The sequence below is a fragment of the Pongo abelii genome, chromosome 18 (genome assembly GCF_028885655.2).
Source record: "Pongo abelii isolate AG06213 chromosome 18, NHGRI_mPonAbe1-v2.0_pri, whole genome shotgun sequence".
Classification (NCBI taxonomy): domain Eukaryota; kingdom Metazoa; phylum Chordata; class Mammalia; order Primates; family Hominidae; genus Pongo; species Pongo abelii.
This window is the reverse complement of record NC_072003.2, coordinates 30250144-30268454: the sequence shown is the minus strand read 5'-3', so window position 1 is coordinate 30268454 and position 18311 is coordinate 30250144. Positions and strand designations below refer to the sequence as shown.

Below are 18311 nucleotides of genomic sequence, written 5' to 3'. Positions count from 1 at the left end.
GAGGATCACTTGAGCCCAGGGGATTGAGGCTACAGTGAGCTATGATCATGCCACTGCATTCTAGGCTTGGCAACAGAGGACAGAGCAAGACCCTGTCTAAAGAAAACCACCATCACTACCAACGAAAAAACTTTTACCTTGCAGGTACTTGGCTTGTAACCACTGGGTCTGAAGCATGACCTGCCCTGATTCTCCTTGTTGGACACCCTGCAATAAATGCCTTTCTTTCTATCACTGCAAACACCTCTGGGTAGGTATCTGGATTTACTGCTCTGGGTGAGTGAACCTCAGTTTGGTTCTTGAACATAACTGGCATTTCAAGCCATTCAGTTGGTCTTGTTAGGAATAACACTTAAAATTTTAAGGAAATTGAACACTCGAACAAAGGATTTTTAACAAAGTAATTTTACTTCTGTGCATAGGGGTGCCTCTTTGGCCAGTTGCCATGAGAGCACACCTGAACAAAGGGGCACAAGAGTCTTTATTTTTGTTGCAGGTCCTGCCCCTTTACCCTTTCCCCATTGGCCAGAGTCAAGTCATACAATTTAAACTAATTTCGATTGGCTAAACACTTGAATTTTTTTAGATAAGGTAGGCACATAAAAGAAGGTGGCGAGGAAGGGGAAGGGATGTTGTAATGAGCTAGAAAGTTAGTTTTTTTTTTTTTAAATAAGGAAAGGAATGTGAGTTGGTACTGATAATGCCTGGTATTGTGGTGTGTCTGGGCATTCAACAAAGGCAAAAAGGAAAAAAGAGAAAAAGGAAAAGCAGGGGGTGGGGGGTACTATGAATTAAAGAATAAAAGATTTATTAGATTATTTGAAGAGAAACCTCATCATATCTCACAGTCTTTATCTGGCACAAACACATCATTTATGTATAAAGTCTACACCGGCCTTTTCCCCCTTGTCCCGGGGCAATTAAAACATTATTACTTCTTCTTTTTTTTTTTTTTTTTTTGCAATGGTTTTGCCACCAGAACACAGGTGTTATGAAAACTACTCCTAAAGCCAAAATGGGAAAGGAAAATACTCATATCAACATTGTCATCATTGGACATGTAGATTCAGGCAAGTCCAACTCCACTGGCCATCTGATCTACAAATGTGGTGGCATTGACAAAAGAACCACTGAAAAATTTGAGAAGGAGGCTGCTGAGATGGGAAAGGGCTCCTTCAAGTATGCCTAGGACTTAAATAGACTGAAAGCTGAGCATGAATGTGGTATCACCATTGATATCTCCCTGTGGAATTTTGAGACCAGACAGTGCTACGTGACTATCATTGATGCCCCTGGACACAGAAACTTCATCAAAAGCATGATTACAGGGACATCTCAGGCAGACTGTGCTGTCCTGATTGTTGCTGCTGGTGTTGGTGAATTTGAAGCTGGTATTTCCAAGTATGGGCAGACCTGTGAGCATACCTGCTGGCTTACACACTAGGTGTGAAACAACTAATTGTTGGTGTTCACAAAGTGAATTCCACCGAGCCACCCTATGGCCAGAAGAGATACAAGGAAATTGTTAAGGAAGTCAGCACTTACATTAAGAAAATTTGGCAGGACACAGTGGCTCATGCCTGTAATCCCAGTACTTTGGGAGGCTGAAGCGGGTGGATCACCTGAGGTCAGGAGTTCAAGACCCGTCTGACCAACATGGTGAAACCCAGTCTCTACTAATAATACAAAAATTAGCTGGGCATGGTGGCATACACCTGTAATCCCAGCTACTCAGGAAGCTGAGGCAGGAGATTTGCTTGAACCCAGGAGTTGGAGGTTGCCGTGAGCCAAGATCGCACCATTGCACTCTAGCCTGGGCCACAAGAGTGAAACTCCATCTCAAAAAAAAAAAAAAAAAATTGGCTACAACTCTGACACAGTAGCATTTGTGCCAATTTCTGGTTGGAATGGTGACAACGTGCTGGAGTCAAGTGCTAATATGCCTTGGTACAAGGGATGGAAAGCAACCCGTAAGGATGGCAATGCCAGTGGAACCACACTGCTTGAGGTTCTTGACTGCATCCTACCACCAATTTGTCTAATTGACAAGCCCTTGTGCCTGCCTCTCCAGGATGTCTACAAAATTGGTGGTATTGGTACTGTTCCTGTTGGCCGAATGGACACTGGTGTTCTCAAACCCAGCATGGTGGTCACCTTTGCTCCTGTCAGTGTTCCAACTGAAGTAAATTGTGTTGAAATGCACAATGAAGCTTTGAGTGAAGCTCTTCCTGGGCACAATGTGGGCTTCAATGTCAAGAACATGTCTGTCAAGGAGGTTTGTCATAGCAATGATGCTGGTGACAGCAAAAAAAACCCACAAATGGAAGCAGCTGGCTTCCCTGCTTAGGTGATTATCCTGAACCATCCAGGCCAAATCAGTGCGGACTATGCCCCTGTACTGGATTGCCACATGGCTCACATTGCCTGCAAGTTTGCTAAGCTGAAGGAAAAGATTGATCGCCATTCTGGTAAAAATCTGGAAGATGGCCCTAAATTCTGGTGATGCTGCCATCGTTGATATGGTTCCCAGAAAGCTCATGTGTATTGAGAGCTTCTCAGACTATTCACCTCTGGGTCGCATTGCTATTCGTGATATGAGACAGACAGTTGCCGTGGGTGTCATCAAATCAGTGGATAAGAAGGCTGCTGGAGATGGCAAGGTCATCAAGTCTGCCCAGAAAGCTCAGATGGCTGAATGAATATTATCCCTAATACCTGCTATCCTGGTCTTAATTGGTGGAAGAACAGTCTCAGAACTGTTTGTTTCAATTGCCCATTTAAGTTTAATAGTAAAAGACTGGTTAATGATAACAATGCATCATAAAACCTTCAGAAGGAAAGGAGAATGTTTTGTGGACCACTTCGGTTTTTTGTTTTGTTTTGTTTTTTCGTGTGGCAGTTTTAAATTATTAGTTTTTAAAATCAGTACTTTTCAATGGAAGCAACTTGACCAAAAATATGTCACAGAATTTTGAGACTCATTAAAACAAAGTTTAATGAGAAAAAACACACATTATTACTAGACCCCAAAATGATCACAAATCAAATCATTGCATGGATTCCATTCTGGCTGTCAGGGAGATGATCCAGAATGTGCTAGTATGTGTGAACACACTAAAATTTTAATAAGTTATTGCTGAGCACTTATAAATCCCTAAGTGTAAATCTGCAAGCTTTCAGGGAGACTTTAATGACAGTTTTAGACTCTTCAAGACAAGATCTGTCTTCTAGCATGCTCTAGCTCTGCCTTGTCTCTGGACCTTTCCTGTTCCTTGCAGCAGCCTGAATTAGTCCCTTTTCATACTGCTATGAAGAAATACCTGAGACTGGGTAATTTATAAAGAAAAAGTGGTTTAATGAACTCACATTTCCACATGGCTGGGGAAGCCTCACAATCATGGTGGAAGGGGAAGGAGGAGCAAAGGCACACCTTACATGGCAGCAGGCACGAGGGCGTGTGCAGGGGAACTAGCTGCCCTTTATAAAACCATCAGATCTTGTGAGACTTATTCACTACCATGAGAACAGCATGGGAAAACTAGCCCCCATCATTCAATTTCCTCCCACTGGGTCCCTCCCACTACACATGGGATTATGGAAGCTACAATTCAAGATGCAATTTGGGTTGGGACACAGCCAAACCATATCACAGACTTATAATCAAATGAACAATTGTAAAATTGTTCATTTACATGCTTGAGAGTCTGGACTATATTTTTGTGATGTTTAGTACAGAAATGGATACCAATTAGGAACTGAGTATATTTAACAAATAACTTCAATTTTTCCTTTTATACCAAAGTTGTATATGTTTACACCCCAAATTCTATGGGAAAATTGGGCCAGTTTCACTCTTGGATGGAGCCAGCTGGTAAAGTTGGAGGTGAGGGAGTCTTTTTCAGGGACCCTGGAGTGTGCCCAGAATTTATTTCCTGGGAAGCATGGTGCGGTTCAGTGATGTCTCTGGAGAGTAGGAGTGAGGATGAGACTCCACCAGTCCCGCTGGGCAGGGAGCTTCCTTCCAGGAAAAATGTCCTCTTTAGGCTGAATCCCTTCAGAGACTCCAGCTGTACAGTGATTCAGGGAAAGGTCCTGCCTCTCTCTTTGTGCCTCCATTTGACTAAAATGGGGAAAATAATACCACAGAGTCCTCATGGGACTGTGGAGAAGAGTAAATGAACTGATATATGTAAACGTGCCCAGCGTGGTGCCTGCCATCACAGATGTTCAAGAAACACAAGTTTTCTGTCTCCCTTTGCCCATTGTGTTTGAGAGCACTAAGCCCTTAGTTAATGGAAGCATAGTCGGGGAGTGGGAAATCTGAGTTCTAGTCCTGGTTTTACCGTGGTGTGACTTTGGGTGTATCATTTTCCCTTTCTGAACCTCCATTAAAAAAATTGAAAATGTGAGGATGAATGATAATGCTATCTACCTCACAGAATTTCAGATGGGATTACATTAAATACAGTGGTGTTTGAGTAAGAGACAATCATGGTCTCTGGCAAGTGACAACAACAATAAAAACTGAAAAAATGGCTGGATGTGGTGGCTTATGCCTGTAATATCAGCACTTTGGGAAGCCAAGGCGAGTGGATCACTTGAGGTCAGGAGTTCGAGACTAGCCTAGCCTACGCAGTGAAACCCCATCTCTAGTAATACAAAAAAAATTAGCCGAGTGAGGTGGTGCGTACCTGTAGTCCTAGCTACTCAGGAGACTGAGGCAGAAAAGCCCCTTGAACCAAGGAGGTGGAGGTTGCAGTGAGCTGAGATCATACCACTGTACTCCAGCCTGGGTGACAGAGCAAGACCCTGTCTCAAAAAATTAAAAAAAAAAATTTAAAAGGGAAAAAGTGCTGTTGATTGGAATTATAAGAGGCCAAATATTACTATATTCCTATATACCAGGAATGGTTCTTAGGAACCTAGATCCAGTCTCTCATTTATTCCTTGTGTCGGCAGCAAGAACATCTCCACAAACTTGGGGTCTGAATGAAGCAGACTGCTTTCATTTTCTCTATGAATTGCTTCAGCAACCACCTGCCTTATTAGTAGAATGTTTATCACTTTTCTTGTGGAGTTCTCTGTGCCCCCTTAAATGATCTGTGAACCATACAGGTGTTCTTAGTTCCAAGGTGAATGTCTGCCCATGGTTAAACTACAAGTGGCTAAGGACAGGGGTCTGATTAGTTCACTGCTGCAGTTGCCTCTTGTTGCCAGAGGGGTTGCTGTTGAAGAAAGTTTTGCACAGTCTTGTGAATGCTTTGTTCTGTGATTATGTGAGACCCAGTTTCTGGATATCTATTGAGAGAGAATGATCCGACTCCTTCAGTGCTAAGTGTGGCCAAGAGCTACACACATTTGGCCCCAGAGTTACATCTCTACAATCAATTCTATCAGTTCACATATACAGTCACTCCTTGGTATAAGCAGGAACCAGGAACACTGGTTTGGGGTCAGGTCCAAAGTGTGACTACCCAAAAATGCTTACAGTGACTATACTTCCTGCCTTTCCTGTGACTTAATTATTAGACAATTAGACAGCAAGTATTTGACTCATTCAAACCCAAAAGCTCTTGTTATATTCATCTTGCAGGAAGTCCTGGGCCACTTGAAGCAGGCTACCCTTGGTGGCTACAAAATGTCATCTGTTCCCAGTTGTGCTATGTTATAGTTTACAGAATCTTTTAATAAAATCAAGGGAAGAATCTGCAAGTTTGACATTCTATAGGACAGTCCTATTATCCTCCCAACAATGGAGCAGAGGTCACTGTACTGTACTCACAAGTCTAAAAATGTGGTCTGGAGATACTGTAGAAAGAGTAGAGGTGTTAGAAACGGACAGAAAGTGTTCAAATCTGTGGTGGAAATTAGTCTTGTTTACTCACCCAGTGTCTTATTGCTCCTTCAGCTCTCATGGGAACCTCAATTTTCTTTTCATGAATTATATCTTCCTCGCTCTCAGTCTCAGTTTGGGTGGGACTGGTCCTACCTTTGTTCTCAAGGGGTGGGAATCTGACCCAGGCCTGGCCAATGAAAGGACTGAAGCTCCCTGGCTACAATCATTGGTTCACGGATCAGCACATGACCCAAGTTGGGCCAATGAAAGGCTGACTTGATATTTTTGCTAGAATGGTGGGAAAAGAAGCACTTCTTTTCTTTGGGGGAACACTAAGCTGATGGGATGTAAGCTTAAAGCTTCTAGGATTCTATGTTAGCCACCAGGTAGAGAACGCCTGATTGAAAATTAAGTCAACTTTGTGGAAAGAAGAGCCAAGTGATAGAGACTGAGAGATCTTACATGATGTTGAGCCCCTAGATCCAACTGTGCCTGAAACTAGAACTACAGATGGTCTGTCATGAACCAGAACATACCCATTTCCTAGTTAAGTCAGTTTGATTATGTGGGGTTTTGGTCATTTGCCATAATACAGTATACAATTAATCCCCTGAGGATCAGTATAAGTGGGTGCTCAGCAGAGCAAGATGTTAAACAAAAGACAGACAGGCAAACAGGCAGACAGATGTTCTCTGATGATTAGGCACTTCTTTCCACCTCTTTTCAGAGCAGAGCCACCCCACCCCTCCTCACTGGATGCTTTGCTTGTGTCTGGCACAGCCAGGGCAGGGCGCCAGTACTATGCAGGCTGCAAATATTACAAAACATCTGGGGAAAACGGCATTGTTTCCGATTTATGTTTTTGCTTCCCCTCTTGTCTCCTGCATTTTTGCTTTTATTTAAGGCTGTGTTCAATGTTGTAATTACTTTTTTAATCGGTAATGTCTGTGTCTGGGGTGTGTGGTTTCCCACCATTGCTGGGCCTGACACTGTAAACAAACGCTGGCACTTTGGCTGGGAGGCTCCTGCTGAAATATTGCCCTAAATAAATAAAAGGCAATTTAGATATTGGAAAATAACTTTAAATTACATTTGAATTCTTGGGGAATTACATCTTACATTTGTGTTAGGGACAAATGAGTTTGCCGTAAATAATACGTCTAGAACAATTGACCAAGGAGGACAGAGGTGTTGGACGGTTTCTGGGAGGAGGGAGGAGAGGAATAGATCTTTCAAAGGGAAGTTGGGAGTGAAACAGAGGGGACTTCTTAAGGGATGGTCATGGGAATGGTGTACGGAGAGGTGTAAACCTTAAGAAACCTTGGATATATCTGCTGGATATGCCAAAGAGATTGGTACTCTTGAAAGGAAAGCCATTAGGTTGATTAACTGGGTTGTTCCCTGCAGATGGAAGGAGGAGCTAATGTTATCATGTACCTACTGCCTACTGGATGCCTGACAAACATGGAGGTTGTATAGTCACCAGCTTTGGTGACAGGGACCTGGATACAAATACTGGTGTTGTCACTACCACTGCTGACCAACAGGCAGACAGGTGATGTCAGGGAACTTTAGTTTCCTGACCTTGTTACTGAAGAAGCTCAAGGCAGGGAGGTTCATGTGGCTTGCCAGTAGGGGTGTTGGCACCAGCGTGACTTGGGTTGAAGTCCCTGTTTTTCTGGTTCCTAGTGTGTACCTTTGGGCAAGTCACTTACCTCTCTGACCCTCAGTTTCTTCATCTGTAAAATGAGGATCATAACAAAAGTAACTTGTCTCTAAGAGTTGCTATGATAATTAAATATAATAATGAATGTTACTTGCCCAGCACAACTTAATGCATGGAATGGTAATTAATATCATTCAATCTTGTTATTTGCACAACGGTCTTGTGTAATAGGATGTTAAAACTGAAGTTTCACTTAGGCACGAAGATAAGATAGAAGGGAAATTTTGAACTGAGGTGCCAATTCACTGTATGCAGATTTTTTCTTTTCTTTTTTTTTTTTTTGAGACGGAGTCTTGCTCTGTCACCCAGGCTGGAGTGCAGTGGCATGATCTCAGCTCCTCTGTCTCCCGGAGTTCAAGTGCAACCTCTGTCTCCCAGGTTCAAGTGATTCTAGTGCCTCAGTCTCCCTGGTAGCTGGGATTACAGGTGCCTGCCCCCGCACCTGGCTAATTTTTGTATTTTTAGTAGAGATGAGGTTTCACCATGTTGGCCAGGCTGGTCTCGAACTCCTGACCTCTAGTGATCTGCCAGCCTCGGCTTCTCAAAGTGCTGGGATTACAGACACGAGCCACTGCACCCAGCTATGTAGATTTTTGAATGAAATAGTTGGGCACATATACCACAATTCTCAATCCCCTTTTACCTGCTTCAGAAATAGAAAATAATTGAGAATGAAGAAGATACAATAATTTGTAAAGACGATATCTGTACAGAAAGCACTGCTGCAAGCCTTATCCTCTCCCTACTTTAGGGAATATATGGTACCTGCTCTCTTTATCTCAAAGCTAGGGATGGGTGTGCAGAGCACAACCTTAAGACTAGAATATGGGATATATTAGTCGGGATAGGACAGGCTTTGTTATAGTAACAAATAAACCCAGAAATCTCAGTTGCTTAATCCAATAACAATTTATTTCAAGCTCAAGTTGAAGTCTGGTGCAGTTCAGGTTGTCCTCTTCCTCTAATGGTAGTGCTGTCTGGAACTCATTGCCTTTAAGGGAGAGGAGAGAGGATGGAAACATCTGGCTCTTAAGTGCCTCTATCCAGAAGAGACATATGGCCATTCCATTCACTTCACTGGCCAGAACTTGTTTCACGGCCTCCATCCAAATGCAACAGAGACTGAGAAACAGAGGAGCACATAGGTATTTGGTGAGCACTATCAACTCTTAGAGACTCTTCTCCTAGATGAGCTTCAAATGTGTTTCCTGCATGCAGTTGGGAGACATGGAACACACCAGTGCTTCAGTCACTTTCCCGCTTGTAAAAGGCAAAGTAGCCAGTGGTACCAGGAAAACTCTGTTGGGTTCAGTTTGCACTTGCAGAGGTTGTCAAGGCAAGGGATGTATGGCTGTTTCCTATGGACTAGCTAGGGGAGGGGGAGCTGATGTGGGATTGTTGTGGGACCCATCCAATAGGGCCTTCTGGAATGTGGAGGTGAATGCATAGGGACAAGGAAAGAACACCTGTAATAGAGATGCACCCAGATTTCAGATGGAAAGGCTCCAGCAGGAAACTCTAAAGTGCTAACAAGTCCTCCATGCGAGGATCAGTATTCAACATCTGCCAGGTCTAGAGGCGACAAAGCCAGCATGCACAGCATGAGTTCATGTAACTGCAACTCCTACTGCTTTGCCCTCTTTCCTTCCCATGTACCAGCCCCAGAAGGGAGAGGTCTTAGTTTCCCAATGGGAGCAGACAGATTGAAGGAAGAAAGAAACCAATTACACCCGCCTTCCCAGTGCTAGCTTCCAGTCCGACATAGAGTGGATCTGGGAAGCTGCAAGCTTGATGGTTAAATTGAGTTCAGAGTTGGATGACTACTTTGGTCTGGACACACTATTTATTGAATTGAGACTCTTTTAATCTTTCAGCAAATATTTACTGCATACCACTGCTCTAGATGCTGTGTTACATTGTCAAACCAACACAGATGTCTGCTCTTGTGGGGCTGACATTTCTAGTGCTGGTGTCATCTGGCAGTCAAGAGCAGAAGAGTCTAGGGGAAGTTTCCAAGAAAGCAGAAGAAGATATATCTTACTGAATGAAGTTTAAGGGCATGATGAACACAGGAATAAAGCTTCAGTTACATCTTGAGCCATTCTCATTAAAAAAAATTAAATTTTACTTTAAGTTCTGGGATACATGTGCAGAATGTGCAGGTTTGTTACATAAGTATACATGTGCCATGGTGGTTTGCTGCACCTATCAACCTGTCATCTAGGTTTTAAGCCCCTCGTGCATTAGGTATTTGTCCTAATGCTCTCCCTCCCTTTGCTCCCCATCCCTGACAGGCCCCGGTGTGTGTTGTTTCCCCCCTGTGTCCATGTGTTCTCATTTTTCAACTCCCACTTATGAGTGAGAACATGCAGTGTTTGGGTTTCTGTTCTTGTGTTAGTTTGCTGAGGATGATGGTTTCCAGCTTCATCCATGTCTCTGCAAAGGACATGAACCCATTCTTTTTTATGGCTGCATAGTATTCCCCAGTGTATATGTGCCACATTTTCTTTATCTGCTCTATCATTGATTGGCATTTGGGTTGATTCCAAGTTTTTGCTATTGTAAATAGTGCTGCAGTAAACATACGTGTGCATATGTCTTTATAGTAGAATGGTTTATAATCCTTTGGGTAAGTTTTGAAGGGAAGACAAGGGTTGAGGAAAGATGCAGAGAGGGAGAGAGGGCAGCTCAACAGCAAATGCAGGCATTTATGTCCAGCATAAACCTGCAGAGGTGGGGGTTCAGCTTAATGTCAGTGTCCACCACTGCTTACAGGCAGGGGCAATTATAGGCCTGTGGGGAAGAGTCTGGAATGTGGGGGCATGGCCTGCTACATGGGAAAATATTCATAATGTGTTCCCAGGATGGGTGGTTCTGGCCCTTGTTCCAGCAGAATGTGGTTTTCCTTGAACTTTCTCTCAGTAGAATATGATAAGAGGCAGGCTGTTTCTCATGGCCTGAACCCCCATGGAATGTTTCACTTTGACCAAGGTCTGCGAAATGGTGGGGGGTTTACAAAATGGTGCAGTTTGGACTAACATCTACCACCCTTCTTTTTTGATGAAAGAACTGTTTTATTTATTTTTTTAATAAAGAGATGGGGTCTTGCTATGTTGTCCAGGCTGAACTCAAACTCCTGGGCTCAAGCGATCCTCTTGCCTCAGCCTCCCTAGTAGCTGAGACTACAGGAATGTGCCACTGTGCCAGGCTAAGGGACTTTCTTTTTTACTTAAATATATTGAGTAAATGGAAAGCCTGCATTCACTTGCCATGAACAGAAGGTAAGCATGAAAATAAATGAATAATATCATAAAACAAATGATTCACATATGACTTAATATCATCTTGTGTCCTGTTAGTGGTAACACATTGGGAAACAGTGGTTGAGAATATCAGAGCAGGAAGGGCAAATAGTCAAAATCACAGGCTTATTTGAGTCAGGCAACCCTGGGTATGGATCCAGGGTCCTTTCTTTCCTGCCTATGTGACCTTGGGCAAGTCACTTTACATCTCCAAGCTGTTCTCTCATATATAAAACAGTGATAACAGAATTGACTTCCCAGGTCTTTGTGATATGTAGAAGATATGATATATATGCAGTCCTTATACAATGTAATATAATATTATTAATAGCTCACATTCGTTGAACTTTTCCACCTGCTGGTCAGTGTTCTAAGCACTTCACAAATGTGAAATTATTTGATCTTCAGAACAACCCAAGGAAGTGGGTCCTATTTCTGTCCCTAATTTGTGGAGGAGGAAGCTGAGGCAGAGAGGCAGTTAGGGGCAGAGCTGGGATTCTAAGCAGGCAGCCTCCACGCTCCTAAACATTCTGCCATCCCACCCCTTTCTGCTTCTGTAAATGGGAGCACTCTGACCGTCTCATTTTTCTAATTTGGAAACGGAGGGCTTCAGAGGGGTGACACCCTGCCCAAAGTCCCATAGTCCATGAGTGTCCTGGCACCCAGCAGGATCTGCTTCTGGCACCCACTGCCTCTCCTTTGGGGTCAGATTAACCTCAGGAAGCTGGAGAGGAAGTCTGGGAAGGGTTTCCTGGCCAGTTGATGGAGTTACCTCTAAAAAGCTGCTATTGACCTTGTATGTACCGAGAAGCGCATAGAGACAAAGACCTTGTAGAGTATGGAGAGGAACCTTCCGGAGGCTGGGCTCAGGGGGTGCTTGGCTGGGGAGACCCCTTGCTAGATCATACAGCACTTGCAGGGTCCAGTCTGTGGTTGCAAGTGAGAGAGAGCAACACAGGCAGAAAACACAGGCTTCATGGCAAGGTTGTGGGGTGGATCAGCGTGTTGGAGGAACCACTGAACCACCACAGCTGGATGGGGGGCTGGGAGGCAGGGCCTGGTAGCACTGTGCTCACAGCTTCACCATCACGATGAAATAGCTGCAATCACTTTCCAGCATTGGGTCACGTCATTTAAGATTCAAATTCTTGGGAGAGAGAATCTTATTGGATCATTTTAGGTCACATGTTTGTCTTTGAACCAATCCCGGTGTTCAAGGGGATGGAGCCCTCTGATTGGCTGGTCCTGGGTCACGTTTACTCCTGGACCAGGGCTGGGGTCAGCCGTAGCAGAGACTTATGGACCCAGACGTGGGAGGAACATGGTCTCATAGCTTTGTTAGAGCAGGACTGAGTCAGCTTGGCAGGAGGGCCACGAGCCCCAAACAGGGCCTTAGGGTGAGTTATTAAAAACTGCCTGGGGGCAGGATCAGTCGTGTGGGCAGGGGCTTGGTAAGCAGAGCCTGGGTAAATTCAGCCCCCATTCGCCGTTCTATAGGATGCCCTGGTGTGGGAACGTGCACGCCCATGAACAATGATCCTGTCCCTGTTCAGGCAGACTCCCCTGCCCTGATGCTGCCTCCGCTTGGTGGGCTCCCGAGCCACCTTTGTTAACCTAATGATTCTCAGCTTCGCTCTGCTGACCTCTCTGTCTTCACCTATCTCCATTCCCTGCTCCCCATTTTGTAAGTCTAAGGAATGTAAGCCATTTTCTTACAATTCATTTGCTTTTCGTATATTCACACAATTGTGCGTCAATCATCTCCATCAATTTAAAAACATTTTCATTACTCCAATAACATATTCATCCCGTAGCCATCATCCCAAACTCTCCCACTCTCCCACACCCCATGGCCACAGCCCTAGACAACCACTAATCTATGTTTTGCGTCTGTAGATTTGCCTATTCCGGACATTTCAAATAAACTGAATCCTGTATGGTTCTTTGAGACTTGCTTCTTTTTTTAAATTAAAATAATGTTTTCAAGGTTCATTCATGTCGTAGCATGTATCAGTGCTTCATTTCTTTCTTTCTTTTTTTTTTTTTTTGAAACAGAGTCTTGCTCTGTCGCCCAGGCTGGAGTGCAGTGGCACAATCTCGGCTCACTGCAACCTCCGCCTCTCAGGTTCAAGTAATTCTCCTGTTTCAGCCTCCTGAGTAGCTGGGACTACAGGTGCCCACCACGACGCCCAGCTAATTTTTGTATTTTTAGTAGAGATGGGGTTTCATCCTATTGGTCAGGTTGGTCTCAAACTCCTAATCTCAGGTGATCCACCCGCCTCGGCCTCCCAAAGTTCTGGGATTACAGGCATGAGCCACCGTGCTTGGCTGCTTCATTTCTTTTTATTGCTGAATAATATTCTGTGGTATGGATAGACCACAATTTATTTATCTATTCATCAGTTGATGGATGTTGGGTTGTTTCCACTTTTTGGCTATTATGGATAATGCCACCATAAATATTACTGACAAGATGTTGTGTGGACATATGTTTTCATCCTTTGGGGCATATCCTTAGGAGGAGAATTGCTGGTTCACATGATAACGCTATGTGATGGTTAATATTAGGTGTCAACTTGATTGAATTGAAGGATGCCTAGATGGCTGGTAAAGTATTGTTTCTGGGTGTTCCTGTGAGGGTGTTGCCAGAGAAGATCGACATTTCAGTCAGTGGACTGGGAGAGGAAGACCCACCCTCAATGTGGGTGGGCACTATCAAATCGGCTGCCAGCACAGCCAGAACAAAGCAGGCAGAAGAAGGTGGGATAGACTTGTTTGCCTAGTCTTCTGGTTTCTTTCTTTTTCCCATGGTGAATGCTTGCTTCTGCTCCTCCTGCCCTTGGACATCAGACTCCAGGTCCTCCAGCCCTTTTGACTGAGACTTGCACCAACAGCTTGCCAAGGGCTCTTGGGCCTCTGGCTGCAGACTGAAGGCTGCACTGTCAGCTTCCCTGGTTTTGAGGCTTTTGGACTCAGATTGAGCCACTACTGGCTTTTCTCTTCCTCAGCTTGCAGATGGCCTATTGTGGGACTTTGCCTTGTAATTATGTGAGCTCATTCTCCCTAATAAACTCCCTTTCATATATACATATATCCTACTGGTTCTCTGCCTCTGAGAACCTTGACAAATACACTCTATGTTCAACATTTTGAGAAACTGCCAGACTGTTTTCCAAAGTGGCTGCACCATTTTACATTCTCATCAGCAGTGTATGAGGGTTCCTATTTCCCCACATCCTTACCTTGTTATTATCTGTATTTTGATTGTAGCCATCTAGTGAGTGTAAAGTAGTATTTCATTGTGGTTTTGATTTGCATGTGCTTGATGGATAATGATGTTAAACATCTTTTCCTGTGCTTATTGGCAATTTGTAGATTTTGTTTGGAGGCATGTCTATCAGATTTTGGCATGTCCATTTTAAAACTGCATTATTTGTGTTTTTTAATTTTAATTTTATTATTTATTTTTTTGACATAGAGTCTCACTCTATCACCCAGGCTGGAGTGCAGTGGTGTGATCTCAGCTCACTGCAGCCTCTGCCTCCTGGGTTCAGATGATTCTCCTGCTTCAGCCTCCTGGGTAGCTGGGATTACATGCATGCGACACCACCCCCGGCTAATTTTTTGTATTTGTAGTAGAGATGAGATTTCACTATGTTGTCCCAGCTGGTGTCAAACTCCTGACCTCAGGTGATCTGCCCACCTCAGCCTCCCAAAGTGCTGGGATTACAGGTGTGAGCAAGCAAGCCTGGCCTTATTTGTGTTTTTATTATGGATTTGTAGTAGTTTTATATGTTTGAGACTCAAATCCCTTACAAATATGATTTGCAAAATTTTTCTCCTATTCTTTGGATTATCTTTTCACTTTCTTAATGGTATCCTCTGAAGTAAGTTTTAAATTGTGATGAAGTCTAACTTATCTAGTGTTTTTTTTTTTTGCTTATGATTTTAGTATCAGATCTAGGTCCAAATTCAAGGTCACAGAGACTTTCTCTGATTTTTAAAAGAGTTTGATAGTTTTAGCTGTTAAAATTTAAACCTTTGATTCATTCTGAGTAATTTTTGTATATGGTGTGAGGTAGGGATTCAACATTATTCATTCTTTTACATGTAGATATCCAGTTGTCCCAGCACCATTTATTGAAAAAACTATCCCTTTCCCATTGAATAGGCCCTTGCCCCAAATTAATCAACCATAGTTATATGGATTTATTTCTGGAATCTAATTTTTTCCACTGATACATATGCCAATACTGCACTGCCTTGATTACTGTAGTTTTGTAGTAAGTTTTTAAACTGAGATGTGTGAATTCTTGAACTTTTTTTTTTTTTTAAGATTCAAGATGGAATTCTTGGATTTCTATATGAATTTTGGGATAAGCTTGTCAATTCCTGAAAAGAGACGAGCTAGGATAAGAATGCTATAAGAAAAGAAAATCACAGGTCAATATCCCTGATGAGTATAGGTGAGAAAACTGGATAGGCACATGCAAAAGAATAAAATTGGACACTTGGCTTACACCATATACAAAAGTTAACTCAAAATGTATTTAAGTCTTAAATGTAAGATCTGAAACCATAAAACTCATGGAAGAAAACATAGGGGAAAAGCTCCTTGTCATTGATCTTGGCAATGAATTTTTTGATATGACATCAAACACACAGACAACAAAAGGAAAAATAAACAAGTGGGACTACATCAAGCTAAAAAGCTTCTGCACACCAAAGGGAACAATAAGTGAAATGAAAAGGCAACCTATGGAATGGGATAAAATATTTGTGAACTATACATCTCATAAGGGGCTAATAACAAAAATATAGAAAGAACTCACATAACTTAATAGCAAAACCAATCAACCAAATAATCCCCCAAAACAAAACAACACAAAAAACTCCCAAACCCAAATAATGCTATTTAAAAATTGACAGAGCATCAGGAAGAATAGCTAATGGATGCTGGGCTTAATACCAAAGTGATGAGTTGATCTGTGCAGCAAACCACCATGGTACACCTATGTAACAAACCTGCACATCCTGCACATGTACCCCAGAACTCAAAAGTAAAAGGAAAAAAGTAAAGTAAGAGTATAGATTAGAAAAAAAAATGGCAAAGGATCTGAATAAACATTTTTCTAAAGAAGACATACAAATGGCCAACAGGTATATGAAAAAGTGCTCAATATCACTAATCGTCAGATAAATGCAAACAAAACTACAGTGAGATATCTCGCACCTGTTAGGATGACTATTATCAAAAAGATAAGAGTTGGCAAGTGCTGGTGAGGGTGTAGAGAAAAAGAAATGCTTTTGTACACTGTTGGTGGAAATGGAAATTAGTATAGCCATTAGGGCAAACAGTATGGAGGTTCCTCAAAAAGTTACAAATACAAGTACCATATGATCCAGCCATCTAACTTCTGGGTATATATCTAAAGGCTGTGAAATCATTATGTCGAAGAGATATCTGCACCTCATGTTCATTGCAGCTCTATTCACGGTAGCCAAGATATGGAAACAACCTAAATGTCCATGGATGGATTAATGGAGAATATTATTCAGCCATAAAAAGGAATGAAATCCTGTCTTTTGCAACAACATGGATGAACTTAGAGGAAATTATGGGAAGTGAAATAATCTAGACACAGAAAGACAAATAATGTATGGTCTTATTTATATGTGGAATATTAAAAAGTTGAATTCATAGAAGTAGAGAGTAGAACAGTAGTTACTGGGTACATGGGGAAATGCTGGTCACAGGGCACAAACAGTTATAACATGAACAAATTCTGGGGATCTGGTGTATGACATGGGTGATGATGGATATGTTAATGAATTTGATTGTGGTCATCATTAAACAATGTATATCAAATCATCAGTCATACACCTTAAATATATAAAATCTTTTTTTGTCAATTAAATACTAAACAAACACATAAAAAACTCCAATATATGCACTGCTGAATTGGAGGTGGAACAGAATTTTACAAACTTCAATAACTCACACTGCATCATTAATGCTTTTTGCCATATTCGGGTACCACCTATACTACTATTAACTTAATAGTCTTCTTTAAAGAGAGTCAATTTTAAAAAATAAATTTATTTAAAAGGAAACTTTACTTTGTCACCCTACATGGAAAATTGGTATCATTTTCCATAAATAGGAGGTAATCATGAAAATGAATATGATGGGAACACACCAGTGTTTTGTAAGCTTAGTAGGATATCCTCTTTTCTCTTGAAGGCTCTGAATCTGAGGTCAGTGCTTTATATATTGATAAAGATTAGCAGTGTTAGACTTTTAGGGAGGTGTTAAAGACATATTATCACCAAGCTGAGATTTTCTCATAATTATGAGGCTTTTGAGATAATTGATCTGGGAAGAATTTTCTCATTATGCAACTCAATGTTTTTTAACGCTTTATTTATTTTCACCAAAAATTATTGTATTTACCATCTAAAATTGTGTTCCATTATGGGTCTGTGTCTGTGGTAGAGAAAATTAGTGCTCTCAAAATATCCACGGTCTTCTCTAAGTTTCTCAACTTCCTTTGCAGATGGTGGGGATCATGTGACTTGTTCTGGGCACTGGCTGGTGAGTGCTACTATCGGGCTGTGGCAGTGAAGTGCCGTTTCACTGCTGGGCTGTGGCAGTGTAATGCTAGTGGGCTTTTTCCAGCTCCCTTTTGCATTCCATCCTCCTCCTTGCATTCCAGATATAGCCATAGGGACACCCGGACTCTACATGAGTGAGAAATACATTTACTGTGCTAAAGCACTGAGATTTCAGGTTAATTTGTTACTGCAGCATAGTCCAGGGGCACCCAATCTTTTGGCTTCCCTGGGCCACACTGGAAGAACTGTCTTGGGCCACACATAAAATACACTAACACTAATGATGGCTGATAAGCTAAAAAAAAAAAAAAGCGCCATGCATAAATCTCATAATGTTTTATGAAAGTTTTTGAATTTGTGTTGGGTCACATTCAAAGCCATTCTGGGCTGCATGTGGCCTGCGGGCTGCAGGCTGGACAAGCTTGGTTTAAGCTATTCTGACTGTTGTGAACATGTGGCCCCCACTTGGGAAATATTATCTTTGAAAAACTTTTTTTTGAAATGGAGTCTCACTCTCTTGCCCAGGCTGGAGTGCAGTGGTGCTATTTCAGCTCACTGCAACCTCTGCCCTCTGGGTTCAAGCAATTCTCCTGCTTCAGCCTCCCAAGTAGCTGGGATTATAGGTGCACGCCACCATGCCTGCCTAACTTTTGTATTTTTAGTAGAGATGCGGTTTCACTATGTTGGCCATGCTGGTCTCAAACTCCTGACCTCAAGTGATTTGCCCGCCTCAGCTTCCCAAAGTGCTGCGATTACAGGCGTGAACCACCACGCCTGGCCTTTCTTTGAAAAACTTTTGACTAATATTGGGCCTTCTCAGTTGGGACCCTTA

General features: G+C 42.4%; 1 pseudogene; it reads left to right on the top strand.

The window, feature by feature from the left end:
- The first annotated feature begins 1003 nt into the window (after positions 1-1003).
- Positions 1004-2935, top strand: LOC100447015 (putative elongation factor 1-alpha-like 3; annotated as a pseudogene).
- The last annotated feature ends 15376 nt before the right edge of the window (positions 2936-18311 follow it).